The sequence below is a fragment of the Elgaria multicarinata genome, chromosome 8, assembly GCF_023053635.1.
Source record: "Elgaria multicarinata webbii isolate HBS135686 ecotype San Diego chromosome 8, rElgMul1.1.pri, whole genome shotgun sequence".
NCBI lineage: Eukaryota > Metazoa > Chordata > Lepidosauria > Squamata > Anguidae > Elgaria > Elgaria multicarinata.
Genome location: NC_086178.1, coordinates 27,442,213 through 27,456,205, shown reverse-complemented (window position 1 = coordinate 27,456,205; position 13,993 = coordinate 27,442,213). Strand labels below are relative to the sequence as shown.

The 13,993-nt window shown below is 44.2% G+C and overlaps 1 protein-coding gene across 6 annotated transcripts in view; it reads left to right on the top strand.

Moving 5' to 3' along the window:
* Positions 1–13,993, top strand: part of B3GALNT1 (beta-1,3-N-acetylgalactosaminyltransferase 1 (Globoside blood group)) — a 50,631-nt gene that overhangs the window by 13,328 nt on the left and 23,310 nt on the right. For 3 of the 6 annotated variants that reach the window (XM_063132021.1, XM_063132024.1, XM_063132022.1), the window contains one exon: positions 8,720–8,779. The exons of the other annotated variants lie outside the window; for them this stretch is intronic. The gene's annotated coding sequence lies outside the window, so the exon portion shown is untranslated. The remainder of the gene's footprint in view (positions 1–8,719; positions 8,780–13,993) is intronic. 6 annotated transcript variants of the gene reach the window in all.

The window sequence follows — 13,993 nt, the reverse complement described above, 5'->3', positions numbered from 1 at the left end:
TGATCAAGATAGGATCATACATACTTCCTTCAGGAGAGATTGCAGAGGTATGGTGCCATGGTAAAAAAGGCTCCAGCCCCACCCTCACCAGTCTGATGGACGTTGATGATAGGCCTTCGAGCAGGTCCTCCAAGCCTTATCTTCATAGAATCATAGAATAGTACAGTTGGTAGGGGCCTATAAGGCTATCCCCCTGCTCAATGCAGGAATCCACCTTAAAGCATCCTTGACAGATGGTTGTCCAACTGCTTCTTGAATGCCTCTAGTGTGGAAGCGCCTACGACCTCCGTAGGTAATTGGTTCCATTGTCGTACCGCTCTAACAGTCAGGACGTTTTTCCTGATGTCCAGACGGAATCTGGCTAACTGTAACTTGAGCCCATTATTCTGTGTCCTGCAGTCTGGGATGCACTCTTCGTAAGAGCTACTATGTTGCCAAGTTTCATCTCTTTATCTTTAAAAATCAGCAAGCTGTAAGCATTTTGGTTAATTCTCATTGACTAATTTCTTAGCAGAGAAGACTTGCTCTGCCCACTCCTATTGTCTAGTTTTACAATGTTTCATTGTACAATGCCATTTCTGCGGGCAATGAGGGTGGGGTTGGAGCAGTGAAAGTCCATTCAGATGACTCCGCATAAGCAGGCATGTTGGAGAAGGAGAACTGCCAAACCCTATTTTGTCAGCAAGACCGCCCTTTAAAGCACATGGCCCCAACAAAGGACATGGGACGAGAACGGCAATGCATGGGAGCGGAAGGTCTCTTTAATCCTGTGTGGAGGAAATAAACTGGACTTTTCCACTCTAGGAAAACACGAAAAATAGAGGGGAAGAAGCAGGGTGACTGCAGGACAGGCATGACGTCATGTGACTTCTGTGCTGCAAAACAGCAAACCAGGCATGACGAGAGTGTGATAAAGTGCTGATGTGATGGAGCCCCATGTCCCTTCCCTTGTGTGTCTTGTCCAGGGTGACCATATGGATGCAGCACCTGATGAAATTCCCTCTTCATCACAACAGCTAAAGCTGCAGGAGCTATACTAGCATGACTAGATACAAAAGAGGGCAGGGCTCCTGTTTCTTTAACAGTTGTATTGAAAAGGGAATTTCAGCAGGTGTCATTTGTAAATATAGAGAACCTGGTGAAATTTCCTCTTCACCACAACAGTTAAAGCTGCAGGAGTCCTGCCCTCTTTTGTATCTGATCACGCTAGTATAGCTCCTGCCGCTTTAGCAGTTGTGATGAAGAGGGGAATTTCATCAGGTGCTGCATGCATACAAATAACATCTGCTGAAATTCCCTTTTCAATACAACTGTTAAAGATACAGGAGCTGTGTCCTCCTTTCCATATGGTCACCCTAGTATTGTCATTTTAGTTTCTAAGCTTGATAGCCTGTCTCCTCCTCATCCTGATGTGAACCACTTTGGGAATTGCTTGATGTGAATCACTTTGTCTGAAAAATGGGATAACAAGGGCAACCAAATAATAAATGCACAGAGGTGAGCAGCAACATAAGAATTTGCGATGTGTGAAATGGGACAGAGAGCCTGTGATTAAGCTGGGTTGTGAATGCACACCGTTGGGGTTTAAATTTCACACTGTGCCCACAGGACCACAATGCTGCCACTAGATAACATCAGTAGTTAACAATTAACTCCAGGAGCTTGAAAGGGTCAGAGTTTGCCATTTCAAAACAATTCAATGAGTTTAGAACTGAATGTGTTGTAACTTCAGCAGAGGGCAGCAAATTCCTTCTTTAGAAAATGGCTGGTGTTTTATCTTGTTACTTGCTTTTTCCAGTGGGGGGAAATGTGAGTCACTTTTTGAGGGGGTGGTCACTTTTTTTGCGGGGGGGGGGGGAATTGTTGCTGAAGATTGCTCATGCTCTTTGAAGAGTAAGAAGGGATTACTGATACTTTCTGAGAGGTGCAAAATTGTTAGATCAATGTTCTTTTCACCCAAGGACGAGATCCAAACAGCCCTTAAGCACGACTCCACCATTCCAACGACAGAGGGTTCAAAAGCGCTTTATTGATTAGTAATCAAGGCCTGGTCTCTTCAAAGGGAGCAATCAGACAAAAGACATAGGGAATATGGTACAGTATTAAAGCTTTCAAGGGGCAGGGCCCAGTAGCAGCATTAACCAATCAGAACATAACACTGAGGCATAGCTAATTATGCTAAACAGTCCTGTAAACAATACCTTTGGCCTGACAGTAAGTTAGAGAGTTAACTTCAACACAGACAGCTGGAGCCAGGACTCTTGTTTATATTAGTAATCAAGGATGCAAGGACGCACACAAGGAGACATTCTCATACAGGGCATTTTGACATTTTGCTTGGAGTGCAATGGAGATTTTACAGTTTCCTGTTAAAAATGGAGGTGGTTCTGCTAACATTTTCCCCCCTTTAAAGCAATTTAAAAATCAAGCTTGCTAACTTCTTTTAGATCATCTGTGGCTAAGGCTTCACAATACAAATACATTTGCTGGTGGATTACAGACTTTGCAAGATTTTTCATAAAAGACAAAATACAGGGAAGGCAAAAAGCAAGGATAAACAAAAATCATTACAATGGAACAAAATACAATGCAAGAAATCCCTCTTTTAACTACTCTATATTGGACAACTAACTAGTGAGCCATCTAAATAGATCATCAGTGGGTGGTTCAACTGCTTAATGAGGAAGGCAAATTGATAACAGACAACAAAGGAAAGGCTGAAGTGCTTAATTCCTATTTTGCCTCGGTCTTCTCCTAAAAGTGGGTCTATGACCTTCTCCTGGAAAAAATGAAGCAGAAGTTGAGAAGGCAGGATTGCAGTTTGAGATTGATAAAGAAATGGTCAAAGAACACCTAATTTCCCTGAATGAGTTTAAATCTCCAGGGCCCGATGAACTGTATCTAAGAGTAATGAAGGAGCTAGCAGAAGAACTCTTAGAACCCTTGTCTATTATCTTTGTAAAATCATGGAAGATGGGTGAGGTGCCGGACGACTGGAGGAGGGCTAACGTTGTCCTTATCTTCAAAAAGGGCAAAAAGGAACCTGGGAACCTGGGAACTACAGACCAGTCATCTCTGAGAAAATTCTGGAACAGATTATAAAGAAGTCAATCTGTAAACACCTTGAAATCAATGCAGTGATTACTAGAAGCCGAAATGGATTTGTCAGGAGGTGTAGGGAACGCTGATCAAATTTGCAGATGACACAAAATTGGGTAGGATAGCTAATACTCTGGAAGACAGAAACAAACTTCAAAGTGATCTTGATAGACTGGAGTGCTGGGCTGAAAACAACAGAATGAAACTTAATAGGAATAAATGCCAAGTTCTACATTTAGGGAATAGAAACTAAATGCACAGTTACAAGATGGGGGACACTTGGCTCAGCAATACTACAAACGAGAATTGTTGTAGATCACAAGCTGAATATGAGCCAATAGCACAATATGGCTGCAAGAAAGGCAAATGCTATTTTGGGCTGCATTAAGAGAAGTATAGCTTCCAAATCACGTGAGGTACTGGTTCTTCTCTATTCAGTCCTGGTTAGGCCTCACCTAGAGTATTGTGTCTAGTTCTGGGCTCCACAATTCAAGAAGGACGCAAACAAGCTGGAGCGTGTTCAGAAGAGGGCAACCAGGATGATCAGAGGTCTAGAAACAAAGTCCTATGAAGAGAGACTGAAAGAACTGGGCATGTTTAGCCTGGAGAAGAGAAGATTGAGGGGAGACATGATAGCACTCTTCAAATACTTAAAAGGTTGTCACACAGAGGAGGGCCAGCATTTCTTCTCAGAATGCAAGACACGGAATAACAGGCTCAAATTAAAAGAAGCCAGATTCCGGCTGGACATCAGGAAAAACTTCCTAACTGTTAGAGCAGTGCGACAGTGGAATCAGTTACCTAGGGAGGTTGTGGGGTCTCCCACACTAGAGGCATTCAAGAGGCAGCTGGACAACTAACTGTCAGGGATGCTTTCGGGTGGATTCCTGCATTGAGCAGGGGGTTGGACTTGATGGTCTTGTAGGCCCCTTCCAACTCTGCTATTCTTTGTTAACTTTCATTTACAACTACCGTAGGGCTCTAAAAGTCCTTGGGTAGAATCATAATATGTGTACACAATTCTGATATTTTGGCTTGTGTGGTGATCACAAGCTTTTGCAGGGCAGGAAGATAAGCTTTTGCAAAGAACACTTGGCAGTTGTGGAACGAAGCCAAGTCACTTATGAGTGGTAAAAGGCACAAATCCTTTCTTAAAAACATTTGCTATGACAATTAAAGAAACACTTGGAACCTACTAAAGTAAGAATTATCAAAATTACAACTACACAATCTTCACACACATGTAAGATAACTTTAGTGTCTTTTAAATGTTGGGTTGAGTACCTAGGTTGCTCCGTGCTGGTTTCTTCGCCTATGTTGCTGGTGGCTTCCGGTGCACCAGAAGGCAGATGAACTTTGCTTTGCCTGTGTCCTTCTGGCACAGGGGAGGCTTTATTTTAGAACAATGTGTCCATTTATCTGTCTATAATAATTTCACTTACAACTTACAAGTACAAAGCAGCAAGGGCTTTCTCAATCCTGGGGTCCTACTTTAAGCAGGTAGGCTGGAATAGGCAGGGTTCTTCTAACGACAATCTCTGGAAAGGTGCAGGTAACGATGGAGCTGGAAAAGAGAAAACTGCAGGGCAATTACATATTCTTGGAATAAAACATTTCCCAATTCCTATTTAATTCTTTCTTGTTCCCCCACTAAAAACTGAGAGGAAAAGCCAAACATTAGCTCAAAATGAAACAATTTAAGACCTTTTTCTGATTTTAACAATGCAATTGGAAATACATCCACCCATTTCAAGGAAATTTCTAATTTGCTAGGGTCTCTTTTCAGGGTCCTATTAACTCTATCTGCCTTCCAGACTGGAATCTTCATGAGATGCCAGCCTACTTTTAGGACAAAAGTGCCATGTTCTACACTACCTAAGAAGTAAAACAGCTTTCTAGATCTGATTCTATGGTTTCAGGCCTAAACAAAACAGTAGGTGTTCAGAAAAAAACCTGAACAAAAACAAGTAGGTGTTCAAAAAACTTTTACATTTCAACAAAGTCAATCTGGATTCTTAAAAAAAGATAACAAGTCCATGTCTGCAGGGGCTTTTCTTTTGATGCATTTACAAATGAAGCCAGTAAAAACAATTCACTGTGCATTTATATTCTTTGGCTGATTCAGGGAGGTCATGACAGGGAGGTCATGATGATTCTTGGCACATCAGGGGTAACAAATCCCATCTTTCTGGGTTCTCGAAAACTTAGAGTTATTGTGCTAATTCCAAGTCTTCTTTTTCATAAGGTGGATTCAAATACTGAGAAATGGGCTAGCTCCAATTATGGCAGCTCGCTTGTAGACAAATTAGCCAATTCTTTTGGCAACATCAGGGCTTTTAACAGATCAACTGTTAATTCTCCATGGGTCACTGCTCCATGGGCAGTCACAAATCTTCTTTCTTTCCAAATCTGTCCATGTGATATTTTGAATCAGTAAATATAGTCCTTTGCCTGAAACAAGCATCAGGGCTTCTGTGCATACTACGAGTTCAGCTGCTTGTTGTACAATTGTAGCTGGATCCATCAGTAAACAACTCGAGGTCATCTTATAGGTCTGGGCGAGGTTTGGTGCCAAGTTGCAAGACTTCAAGGCATTCATGCTCTGGAACTTCTTTTCTTTGTAGTTCAGGTATCAACGTGGCAGGATTCAATGAGGCAAGCCTTGGGTCCACGAGGAGGTTGATCTCATATCTGGACTGGCAGGTGTTAGCTTCTGCCACTGTACTCCACTGGTCTGTGCCACGTTTTTGGCACAGCACACTTGAGGCTGGTAGGGCAAACACAGTGATGCAAGCTGGAGTTTTTAATTGCTTTAATCATTTCACAAGTCCATTTTTAAAAAGCAATAGTTGTATTCTTCTTCTGGCTTCTAATTTCAAAGGACACTGATGCAAGAACACAGGGGTGCTTTTAGGCTTCAATTGTAGTTGCATTTAGGGCTCAGGCTCAGGGCTCAAAGCATTTCAAAAGTTCTATTAGGCCAAAGTTAGAATATCTCTGCCCCCCAAAAAAAGAACCACTGGGCAATTTTCAGAACACAACGTTCAAAACACACACAAAAATATAGCAATTCAGTATTTCCAATCTTCATCAGCAGAGGATGCAAGATTGTCCATTCACTAACTTTTTCAAGGCAGGGCTTCTTCACCCCCCTTTTCTTTCTGGTCAAAAACCATGCCACGTACACTGACCTTCAAACACTTTCCTTTTTCTTCTTTTTCTACATTTCAACTTCTCATCTTCTTCACCTCTGCTATTCACATACTTTACTCTTCTTCAAATCAACTTCACTTCAAATCAACTTCTTTTCAAAACAACCAAAACAACCTTTTTAAAAGTCTTTCAAACTATCTCTTCTGCACAGCCTTCGCTCTCTCTCTCTCTCTCTCTCTCTCTCTCTCTCTCTCTCTCCCCACTTTCAGCAACATACTTTTTCTTTCTCTCATATTGGCAAAACGGTTGGCAAAACTATTTGTACAAGGACTTGAGCTTTTCAACTCAGGCAGTGAATCTTCAAAGCTATGGAAGACTATATCTTCCGTGAAAATGGGGTTCTAATTATCTGAGGTTTGTGAAAGAGAAAATACACAAAGTCTTCAAAATCTAAAACAAAAACTTTTCACTGAAAATAAAACTGCTTATCTCTAGCTGCTAAGCATAGGAGAAGCAAAAAAAAAACACTAGGGAGGAGAAGGAAAACAAAAACTTCAAATTTCTTTCACTTGGGCCGGGTGGAAAACACAAACTGACAATTTTTTCCTTTCACTTTAACACAACACCAACTTTTCTGTAATTCACATTCCAACACTAAAGGGCGATCCTTTGAGAGGTACATTTACTCAATTACATTTCTATGTTTGCAAATTGATTCCAATGACACAGCTGAAATTAACTTTGGATCAAGTTCAAAAAATCCACAATCTAACATAAAAAAGACATTCATTCACAGTCACAAACATTTTTAACTCATTGTTACACTGTTACAGTTTCAAAATCTCAATTTCAATTTCAATGAAAGCTTTCCCAAAGACAACAACCCCAATGGGCTCGGGGACTCTTTTCCAATACTGACTATAAGCTTCCCATTTCTGAGGTCAATTGTGAACACCCACTCCCTCCATTTCCCGTCAGGGTCCATGGGATTAAAGGTTTCACTCACCAAATAGCCGTCTCCCGTCTTCGCCCTTTCTAATCACGTCTGATTGCAAATTGTTGTTGCCTGTTCCCTTCCATCTGTCAGGTGGAGTCGATTTTGTAACCTTGGCTCGAATGGTCCCGTCAATTCGGTCTCCATGTCTGCACAGTGCATGTTAACCTACTTGAGGCAAGAGAAATCTCTCTTGGCGATCGCTTCTCAATCTAGGCTCCACTGGCAGGCATGAATCCGTCTTGGGGTAGATCCGAGTCAGGCGCCATTTGTTAGATCAATGTTCTTTTCACCCAAGGACGAGATCCAAACAGCCCTTAAGCACGACTCCACCATTCCAACGACAGAGGGTTCAAAAGCGCTTTATTGATTAGTAATCAAGGCCTGGTCTCTTCAAAGGGAGCAATCAGACAAAAGACATAGGGAATATGGTACAGTATTAAAGCTTTCAAGGGGCAGGGCCCAGTAGCAGCATTAACCAATCAGAACATAACACTGAGGCATAGCTAATTATGCTAAACAGTCCTGTAAACAATACCTTTGGCCTGACAGTAAGTTACAGAGAGTTAACTTCAACACAGACAGCTGGAGCCAGGACTCTTGTTTATATTAGTAATCAAGGATGCAAGGACGCACACAAGGAGACATTCTCATACAGGGCATTTTGACATTTTGCTTGGAGTGCAATGGAGATTTTACAGTTTCCTGTTAAAAATGGAGGTGGTTCTGCTAACAAAATCACCTTAAAATGATTGTGTAAACTACTTTGCTGACTTTTCCTTGTCCCTGATTTGTACCACATTATAAATTTAATGCTGTCTTGTCTGATGAGCTTCAGTTAATTCAGATTTCCCCAGAATTAGAGTTAAAAATGCTTTTAACACCAGGTTGGAATTGAGTAAGTTTATAACAACTTTTAAGTTTGTGGAACAATTTGTCCAAAGAAGTGGAATTTCTAGCATCCATCATTCCCTTCTTACTCTTTAAATGTGTAATTGACCAAAGTAATGGGCCAATGAAACTTTAATCTCAGCACAGTATTACAATTTGCAACCAAAATGTTCATATAACCCATTTTTAAAAGCCCTTTTTAGCAGCAGCAGCAACAATCTTTTCTCTGCACTTTAGAATTTTCCAATATAAACCTTGAACAAACTCTGAACGGTAGATCAGTCGTCTTATTCTTATAGTGCAGGAATGAAACTTGGGGGCAGGGAGTGAGGCTGGGTGAGAGCAGCATGCTGAAGGCCAACTAGTGAATCCATGGCAAAGAGGTGAGCTTTCACAGGGAAGTGGGAAAGCACCTTCTTTGCATACGGAAGTTCCCAGGTTCAGCCCTTCAGATCTCCAGGTAGGACTGTAAAAATCCTGACTGTAACCCTGAAGAGCCCTTGGCAGTCCATGTTGCCAACACAGGACTTGAGAAATCCAAGGTGTGGCTTTATATAAGGTAGCTTCCTTTGTTCCTAACAGAAGAGTCTTCAAACTGCGTTAAGAGTCTTAGGCAGAAGTAGATGTTGCTATCGGCACCAGGTAACAACCTTCTTATTACCTCAGGCATTTTAGTCTCTCAGTTTTTTTCCTTTTTTTCTTTTAATGTGTTGACTGTATTTTAAACCTTTGTAGTACTGGTAGGTTTTATTTGGTTTTTATTTTTATTTTGGTTTTATACTGTAGTTTTAAACTTTTAAGTTATGTTGAATCATGTTGCATTTTAAGGTTTAAATTGTTGGGGGGGCGGAGCTTGGCGGCCACGGAGATGGCTGGTTTCTTTTGAGGCTCTGATCGGCTTTGCCGGGAAAAGCAATTATCTCTCTTTTAATGGGCATAAATCTTTGAGCAAATGATAGAAAAAAAGACTATAAAGGCTTCTGATGCTGGGAAGAACTGAAGAGATAAGGTGAGATAAACGGAATGTTTGTTTAAGCCGTGGCGTCAAAAGTGAAAGTAACTGGACTGTATGTGACACAGTTTGAAAAGAAGGAATTTGTGTTTGTCAGACGCTGACTTGATTTATAGCGATTCTCACCTTTCATCCTTTATCTTAAATGGGAAAGACTGAAAGACTGGCTTTGTAAAGTGGAAGTTGCTTATTGAAATTATCGGTGTGGCGAGAAGGGGGGGGTGTAGGGGTGGAAGAAAACAGCATTCTGTGAGGGAGATGTGGGATATGGATAGACTGTGAATGATTAGTTCTGATCCCCTCTAGTGAATGCTGTAGTGAATCGGATATATCCCCCCCCCTTGGGAAGAAGGAAGAGTGTTTAACATACAGAAGAGAAGCTAATAAAAGTTGCCAAGAAAGTGAGCTGGACTCTAAGATTTATGCCCTGCCCAGAAGTTTCCTATGTCTAACGTTAAAAGCAGAATTAGGAAGAAGTGGCAAAAGCTAAATATACAAAAAAAGAAACCTTCAAATCATAATCTCTCCCACCTGGAAGATACAGCCCCTGGAGCAGAACAGGAAGACGAAGATATAGACCCAGTTCTCTTAGATACAGTACCAAATAAAGAAAAAAACATGGCTGAAGGGGGAAAAGCAATTGGCAGTCACCCTCCCTCTTTAGTGGAAATTAAAGCTGCAATAGCAGAGAATAATGTTATTATTTTCAAAAAAATGGATCAGCAAATGGAAGTGTTTAGACAACAAATGCGTGATCTGGCTGATAAGACTGCTCAAAATTCAGATAAGATCAAAGACTTAGAGGCAAAAGCGGATTTGGACCAGAAGAAGCAAGAGGCTTTTGAAAAATCAACTAATATTCAATTTAAAGATTGTGAATTAAGATTGATAGTAGGGGTGTGCACGGACTCCCCGCTCCGCTTCACTTGCAGATCCACCATTTTCCGGAGCGGGTCGCTCCGCTCCGCCCACTTCCGCTCCGCTCCGCTCGGAGCTCCGGATCCGGATCCGGAGCTCCGTTTTCCCCCCCCCCATAGGGTTGCATTGAAAGCTAAAAAAGTAAACAACTTTTTTTCCGTTGAAGTTAGAAACCTCACGTTTGGCACCATGACACCTCATGGGCGTATACACACACACGCCAAGTTTCAAGGCAATCCCATCATCCCCTGATTTTTGGCGAATTTTTGAAAATCGGGCACCCCATTCACACCCCTTGGGATAGCTCCGTCAATTTGCATGTTAGAAACCTCAAACTTGGCACCAGGGCAGCTTATCCATGTGTCCACATGCACGCCAAGTTTCAAGGCAGTCCCATCATCCCCTGATTTTTGGCGCGGCTCTACCCTCTAACGCACCACCCATAACCCTAATTCACACCCCTTTAGATAGCTCCGTCAATTTGCACGTTAGAAACCTCAAATTCAGCACCATGATAGCTTATCCACGTGTCCACATGCACGCCAAGTTTCAAGGCAATCCCATCATCCCCTGATTTTTGGCGAATTTTTGAAAATCGGGCACCCCATTCACACCCCTTGGGATAGCTCCGTCAATTTGCATGTTAGAAACCTCAAACTCACCACCATGATAGCTTATCCATGTGTCCACATGCACGCCAAGTTGCAAGCAAATCCCATCATCCCCTGATTTTTGGCATGGCTTAACTCACCCCAAATTGTCCCATTCTACAACTACGTTAATTTGCATGTTAGAAACCTCAAAGTCGGCACCATGATAGCTTATCCACGTGTCCACATGGACGCCAAGTTTCAAGGCAATCCCATCATCCCCTGATTTTTGGGGAATTTATGAAAATCGGGCACCCCATTCACACCCCTTGGGATAGCTCCGTCAATTTGCATGTTAGAAACCTCAAACTCGGCACCATGATAGCTTATCCATGTGTCCACATGGACGCCCAGACTCAAGGCAATCCCATCATCCCCTGATTTTTGGCGCGGCTTAAACTTTTTAACTCACCCCAAATCAAGTCCCATTCTACAACTACGTCAATTTGCATGTTAGAAACCTATCCTTTGGTCCCATGACAGCTTACCCATGTGTCCCCATGGACACCAAGTTTCAAGGCAATCCCATCATCCCCTGATGTTAGGGGAACTTTTGAAATTCGGACACTCCAGTATGTCAGGGATTTAAAGTTGCAATTGCAGACAGCTCAATGGGGCCAGTTCCAAGGCAATCCCAACATGCCACGAGATAACCCTAAATCTTCTGGCACATTTGAAAAAGGGATTATTGAACTTGATAAAGTCTAAGTGAGCGCAGGAAGGACTTCTCCCCTGAGTCAAAGCAAGACACATCCACCATCCCTGCAAGGCGGGAAGGGGAGAAGGGAGGGAAAGCAGGCAGGCAGGCAGGCAGGCAGCATGCATTGTAGTGCCGCAAGGATGGCTTGAGCACTAACGCATAGCAAACCAACCCGTAAGTGGGCGCAAGGAGCAAGTGAGGCAAAGATGGCTGGTTGTTTCTTTCTAAGCCAGCAGTTACGCCTTGAGGGGCACAGAGGAGGACGACTGGGAGCAAGCGTGCCGGAGGGTGCTGGGCACGAACCGCAAAGCCCATCTCCCAGGCACCAGGCGGGCAGAGCAGGCGAGGAGTCAGTCCTGGCAGATGCCCCACCACAGCAGCACCCCGGGGGAGGCGGGCAGACAGGCAGGCAGGCATGGGTTGGCGGGCCCAGAAAAGCTGGTACCTTGCACAAGTAAGCCATAGATCTGCGGGGGAGTCAGTCCCAGCAGATCCAGCTACCTCACAAGGACGGCTCCCAGGCAGGCGGGCAGGCGCCTCCACTGTAGTGGCTGTGCTCAACTCGGCGGGCGCACTACAAGACGAGTTGAAGTGAGAGCTCACTTCTCAGGAAACGTAGTGGCTGTGCTACGGGAGATCGGTGGACTGCTGGAGCTTAGCTTTTTCTCTGAGGGGAAGTCCATGAGTTGAAGTGACAGCTTGCTTCTCAAAGACAGGGTTACAGCGGAAGAGGGGTGGGACGAGACCGGGGAGAGAAGCTGGACCAGCTTCTGCTACTAATCCTCACCCACATCCTGGAGGACCACAGCATCCCACACAAAGTGGCTGTGGTGAAGTCAATGGCTGTCATGAGTTGAAGTGAGTGCTCACTTCTCAGGAGGAAACTTAAACTGTCCCTATGCAGTCAGTGGTTGGGGAGAGAGGCACGGCCAGCTGTGCCTCCACCGTAGGGGCTGTGCTCAAGTGTCTGAACTTGAAGTTGAAGTGAGAGCTCACTTCTCAGATACCTTTAATTGCTCCATATGAGACTGGGGAGAGAAGCTCGACCAGCGACTGCTACTAATCCTCACATCCTGGAGGACCACAGCATCCCACACAAAGTGGCTGGTAAAGTCAACGGCTGTCATGAGTCGAAGTGAAAGCTCACTTCTCAGGAGGAAACGTAAACTGTCCCTATGCAGACAGTGGTTGGGGAGAGAGGCACGGCCAGCTGCGCCTCGACCGTAGGGGCTGTGCTCAAGTGTCTGAACTTGGAGTCGAAGCGAGAGCTCACTTCTCAGATAATTTTAATTGCGAGACTGGGGAGAGACGCTTGACCAGCTGCTGCAACTAATCCTCCTCACCCACATCCTGGAGGACCAGAGCATCCACCGGAGTGGCTGTGCTCAACTCGGCGCACTACAAAACGAGAAGTGGCTGTGGTGAAGTCAATGGCTGTCATGAGTCGAAGTGAAAGCTCACTTCTCAGATAACTTTAATTGCGAGACTGGGGAGAGACGCTCGACCAGCTGCTGCAACTAATCCTCCTCACCCACATCCTGGTGGAACAAAGCATCCACCGAGAAGTGGCTGTGGTGAAGTCAATGGCTGTCATGAGTCGAAGTGAAAGCTCACTTCTCAGATAACTTTAATTGCGAGACTGGGGAGAGACGCTCGACCAGCTGCTGCAACTAATCCTCCTCACCCACATCCTGGTGGAACAAAGCATCCACCAAGAAGTGGCTGTGGTGAAGTCAATGGCTGTCATGAGTCAAAGTGAAAGCTCACTTCTCAGATAACTTTAATTGCGAGACTGGGGAGAGACGCTCGACCAGCTGCTGCAACTAATCCTCCTCACCCACATCCTGGTGGAACAAAGCATCCACCAAGAAGTGGCTGTGGTGAAGTCAATGGCTGTCATGAGTCGAAGTGAAAGCTCACTTCTCAGATAACTTTAATTGCGAGACTGGGGAGAGACGCTCGACCAGCTGCTGCAACTAATCCTCCTCACCCACATCCTGGTGGAACAAAGCATCCACCAAGAAGTGGCTGTGGTGAAGTCAATGGCTGTCATGAGTCGAAGTGAAAGCTCACTTCTCAGGAGGAAACTTAAACTGTCCCTATGCAGTCAGTGGTTGGGGAGAGAGGCACGGCCAGCTGTGCCTCCACCGTAGGGGCTCCTCACCCACATCCTGGAGGAACACAGCATCCAACACGAAGTGGCTGTGGTGAAGTCAATGGCTGTCATGAGTCGAAGTGAGAGCTCACTTCTCAGGAAACTTAAACTGTCCCTATGCACTAAGTGGCTGTGCTATGGGAGTTCGGTGGACTACTGGAGTACCTCCCTCAATTGGGGAAGTCAATGGCTGTCATGAGTCGAAGTGAGAGCTCACTTCTCAGGAAACTTAAACTGTCCCTATGCACTAAGTGGCTGTGCTATGGGAGTTCGGTGGACTGTTGGAGTACCAGCCGCAATTGGGGAAGTCCATGAGTTGAAGTGACAGCTTGCTTCTCAAAAAATCACCAGACTGGATCACGAATAGTGCATCTGATCCCTGAGCTCTCCAAAGGCCGACCCGTGGACTGCTGGAGTTAAC